At 59.9% G+C, this 5,000-nt stretch overlaps 1 non-coding gene across 1 annotated transcript; it reads left to right on the top strand.

The window, feature by feature from the left end:
- The first annotated feature begins 3,025 nt into the window (after positions 1 to 3,025).
- LOC136441035 (small subunit ribosomal RNA) lies at positions 3,026 to 4,841 on the top strand. The gene has a single exon (XR_010756756.1). It is a non-coding gene; the product is annotated as a small subunit ribosomal RNA (ribosomal RNA).
- Positions 4,842 to 5,000: the final 159 nt, after the last annotated feature.

The raw sequence follows: 5,000 nt of genomic DNA, 5'->3' as shown, positions 1-5,000 counted from the left end.
CTGAAGTTGAGCGCAGGTGGCGTCGATCCTTGGAGAAAGCCCGTAAGAGCTTCGGTCGCTGACTCCGATCCTGCGAGAAAGCCCGTTAAGACCTTCGGTCGCTGACTCCGATCCTTGGAGAAAGCCCGTTAAGACCTTCGGTCGCTGACTCCGATCCTTGGAGAAAGCCCGTAAAGACCTTCGGTCGCTGACTCCGATCCTGCGAGAAAGCCCGTTGTTAAGACCTTCGGTCGCTGACTCCGATCCTGCGAGAAAGCCCGTTAAGACCTTTGGTCGCTGACTCCGATCCTTGGAGAAAGCCCGTTAAGACCTTCGGTCGCTGACTCCGATCCTTGGAGAAAGCCCGTAAAGACCTTCGGTCGCTGACTCCGATCCTGCGAGAAAGCCCGTTAAGACCTTCGGTCGCTGACTCCGATCCTTGGAGAAAGCCCGTAAAGACCTTCGGTCGCTGACTCCGATCCTTGGAGAAAGCCCGTAAAGACCTTCGGTCGCTGACTCCGATCCTGCGAGAAAGCCCGTTAAGACCTTCGGTCGCTGACTCCGATCCTTGGAGAAAGCCCGTTAAGACCTTCGGTCGCTGACTCCGATCCTTGGAGAAAGCCCGTTAAGACCTTCGGTCGCTGACTCCGATCTTTGGAGAAAGCCCGTAAAGACCTTCGGTCGCTGACTCCGATCCTGCGAGAAAGCCCGTTAAGACCTTCGGTCGCTGACTCCGATCCTTGGAGAAAGCCCGTAAAGACCTTCGGTCGCTGACTCCGATCCTGCGAGAAAGCCCGTTAAGACCTTTGGTCGCTGACTCCGATCCTTGGAGAAAGCCCGTTAAGACCTTCGGTCGCTGACTCCGATCCTTGGAGAAAGCCCGTAAAGACCTTCGGTCGCTGACTCCGATCCTTGGAGAAAGCCCGTAAAGACCTTCGGTCGCTGACTCCGATCCTGCGAGAAAGCCCGTTAAGACCTTTGGTCGCTGACTCCGATCCTTGGAGAAAGCCCGTTAAGACCTTCGGTCGCTGACTCCGATCCTTGGAGAAAGCCCGTTAAGACCTTCGGTCGCTGACTCCGATCCTTGGAGAAAGCCCGTTAAGACCTTCGGTCGCTGACTCCGATCTTTGGAGAAAGCCCGTAAAGACCTTCGGTCGCTGACTCCGATCCTGCGAGAAAGCCCGTTAAGACCTTCGGTCGCTGACTCCGATCCTTGGAGAAAGCCCGTAAAGACCTTCGGTCGCTGACTCCGATCCTGCGAGAAAGCCCGTTAAGACCTTTGGTCGCTGACTCCGATCCTTGGAGAAAGCCCGTTAAGACCTTCGGTCGCTGACTCCGATCCTTGGAGAAAGCCCGTTAAGACCTTCGGTCGCTGACTCCGATCCTTGGAGAAAGCCCGTTAAGACCTTCGGTCGCTGACTCCGATCTTTGGAGAAAGCCCGTAAAGACCTTCGGTCGCTGACTCCGATCCTGCGAGAAAGCCCGTTAAGACCTTCGGTCGCTGACTCCGATCCTTGGAGAAAGCCCGTTAAGACCTTCGGTCGCTGACTCCGATCCTTGGAGAAAGCCCGTCAAGACCTTCCGTCGCTGACTCCGATCTTTGGAGAAAGCCCGCAAGAGCTTTGGTGACTCACTCCGATTTCGCGAGAAGGGCCGCAAGAGCTGCGGGGACTCACTCCGATCCTGTGACAAAGCCCGACTCTTCAGGTCGCTCCTATGTAGCCCACCATCTCTTAAGCATTGGCGGCCGGGTCGGCCGGCGCTGACGGCCGAAGGAAGCCGCCGGGCGGACCGCGTTTGGTGTTTCCCCGCTCCCGAGGCCGCCTGCTACACGACGGCATGCGACTTTCCGGCCTGCCCCGACTTTCGGATTTCGCCAGGGTGTCTGACCAAGGTGTAGGTCGCCGATCCTACCTTGAGAGGAGTGGTCGTTTTTTGACTAGGCAACTCTTCCAGAGCCCGTAGCGGACGGCGGCTGGGGGCCAGCGGGTCCGGGAGGGTGCGGACGGGGCCGGCGCGGCACGGGCCAGACCCCTGCGTGGAGAAAAGACGGGGTCGTCCGGTGACTTTGCCCCGTCGGCCGGCTCCATCGGACTTGGCACCGGGCGCCTGGGCGGGTGTCGGCGGGGGGAGTGAGCGCCCCGCCCCGCCCGACTCCGACCGCCCCGGAGGGCGCCCCGGGCCCGCCGGGCGAGCGAGCAGGGTCCGTCCGGTGTGGGGCGGGGCCCGGGGAGGCGGGGGTGGAGCGGGCGGCCGAGCAACGGGGTCGACCGGGACGGGTCTCCCCCGGCCGGCGGGGCCGGTCTCCCGTTGCCCCCGAAGCCTACCCCGTGGCCGACTTGCGGTGGTTTTTCAAAAAAGTGCTCTGTAGGGTGTCTGACCATGTCGTGGGTCGCTCAACCTACCTTGAGAGAGTGGTCGTTTTTTGACTAGCTCGGGAATCGACGGCGAGCAATCGCACACTCTCTCGCCAGTCGTTTTGCTACCCCGCCGACCAGGCTGCCACTCCCCGCGAGGGCAGCCGGAGGTCGACAACCGGCTTGGAAGGCGCCCGCTCCTCCGCTCCTGCGGGCGAGGACGGGCGTGCCGACGGGCGTCCGGAACCAGCGCCGGGGCAGGCCCTCCGCGGAGGGCAGCCCGGGTCCCGCCGCTGCGGCGGCGGACCCAACGGCGACGGCTCGCCCCTTCCGTCTGCGTGCGAGTACGCCTTGCGGACTCGGCGGTTCGAGACCCGGCCGTCCGCCTTGCCGGCGGACGCGTCCGGTCGTGAGAGTGCGGGACCGTTCCTGACGGGACGGCTCGGGCGTTGAAGGGAAGCAACGGTCAGGTGTGGCCGGGAGTTCTGCGCTCAGGCTCCCGAGGGTTCGCGGCCATCTCCACGGCGCGTTCCCACCTCACGGCAGCGACGGACTCGGCGGCGCTCGGCGCTCCGGTCGAGCGGGACCGTGTGGCGGCGGCGGCAGTTGCGGGTCTTCCCGCGCTGCCCCGCGGCCGCGGCGGTCCTCTCCCGGCGGCGACCGCTCTTTCGCCGCCTCGGCGTCCTCGCTACCTGGTTGATCCTGCCAGTAGTCATATGCTTGTCTCAAAGATTAAGCCATGCACGTGCAAGTTTAAACTGTCCCAGTGAAACTGCGAATGGCTCATTAAATCAGTTATGGTTCCTTTGATCGTCACATCCTACATGGATAACTGTGGTAATTCTAGAGCTAATACATGCGGAAGAAGCGCCGACCTCACGGTCTGGCGTGCATTTATCAGACCAAGACCGACCCGGGGTTCGCCCCGGTCCCTTTGGTGACTCTGGATAACCCAGCCGATCGCACGGTCTTCGCACCGGCGACAGATCATTCGAATGTCTGCCCTATCAACTTTCGATGGTAGGTTCTGTGCCTACCATGGTGGCAACGGGTGACGGGGAATCAGGGTTCGGTTCCGGAGAGGGAGCCTGAGAAACGGCTACCACATCCAAGGAAGGCAGCAGGCGCGCAAATTACCCACTCCCGACTCGGGGAGGTAGTGACGAAAAATAACAATACGGGACTCTTTCGAGGCCCCGTAATTGGAATGGGTACACTTTAAATCCTTTAACGAGGATCTATTGGAGGGCAAGTCTGGTGCCAGCAGCCGCGGTAATTCCAGCTCCAATAGCGTATATTAAAGTTGTTGCGGTTAAAAAGCTCGTAGTTGGATCTTGGGACCGGGCTTGCGGTCCGCCGCGAGGCGTGTCACTGCTCGTCCCGGCCCTCCCCGCCGGATTCTCCTTGGTGCTCTTAACTGAGTGCCTCGGGGTGCCGGAGCGTTTACTTTGAAAAAATTAGAGTGTTCAAAGCAGGCCTGGCGCCTGAATAGTGGTGCATGGAATAATGGAATAGGACCTCGGTTCTATTTCGTTGGTTTTCGGAACGTGAGGTAATGATCAAGAGGGACGGACGGGGGCATTCGTATTGCGGCGGGAGAGGTGAAATTCTTGGATCGCCGCAAGACGAACCACTGCGAAAGCATTTGCCAAGAATGTTTTCATTGATCAAGAACGAAAGTTGTGGGCGCGAAGGCGATCAGATACCGCCCTAGTCACAACCATAAACGATGCCAACCAGCGATCCGCCGGCGTTACTTCGATGACCCGATGGGCAGCTCCCGGGAAACCTGAGTTTTCGGGTTCCGGGGGAAGTATGGTTGCAAAGCTGGAACTTAAAGGAATTGACGGAAGGGCACCACCAGGAGTGGAGCCTGCGGCTTAATTTGACTCAACACGGGGAAACTCACCCGGCCCGGACACAGTAAGGATTGACAGATTGAGAGCTCTTTCTTGATTCTGTGGGTGGTGGTGCATGGCCGTTCTTAGTTGGTGGAGCGATTTGTCTGGCTAATCCCGATAACGAACGAGACTCTGGCATGCTAACTAGTTCGGCGATCCCGCGCGATCGGCCGCAACTTCTTAGAGGGACAGCCGGCAGTAAGCCGGACGAGATGGAGCAATAACAGGTCTGTGATGCCCTTAGATGTCCGGGGCCGCACGCGCGCTACAATGAAGGCATCAGCGAGTCTTTCGCCTTCGCCGAAAGGTGCGGGTAACCTGCTGAACCGCCTTCGTGCTAGGGATCGGGGATTGCAATTATCTCCCATGAACGAGGAATTCCCAGTAGATGCGTGTCATCAGCGCGCGTTGATTACGTCCCTGCCCTTTGTACACACCGCCCGTCGCTACTACCGATTGAATGGTTTAGTGAGGCCAGTCGATCGGCCCCTCTCGGGCCGGCAACGGTCTGGAGGAGCGCCGAGAAGCCGATCAAACTTGACCATTTAGAGGAAGTAAAAGTCGTAACAAGGTTTCCGTAGGTGAACCTGCGGAAGGATCATTACCGAAACGAAGAAGCGAGGCGCTCGCGTCGTCGACTTCACACCAAACTCGTGGCAAGGAGCGGGCTCTGGTGCCCCCGGCCTCCCGCTCCGACCCTCACTCTTCCTTACCGCCTCGACAAGGTGGCGCTCCGACGGTTGCTCTCGCGCCAATCGCTCCT

The sequence above is a fragment of the Branchiostoma lanceolatum genome, chromosome 8, assembly GCF_035083965.1.
Source record: "Branchiostoma lanceolatum isolate klBraLanc5 chromosome 8, klBraLanc5.hap2, whole genome shotgun sequence".
Lineage (NCBI taxonomy): Eukaryota > Metazoa > Chordata > Leptocardii > Amphioxiformes > Branchiostomatidae > Branchiostoma > Branchiostoma lanceolatum.
This window is presented reverse-complemented; position numbering and strand designations above follow the sequence as displayed.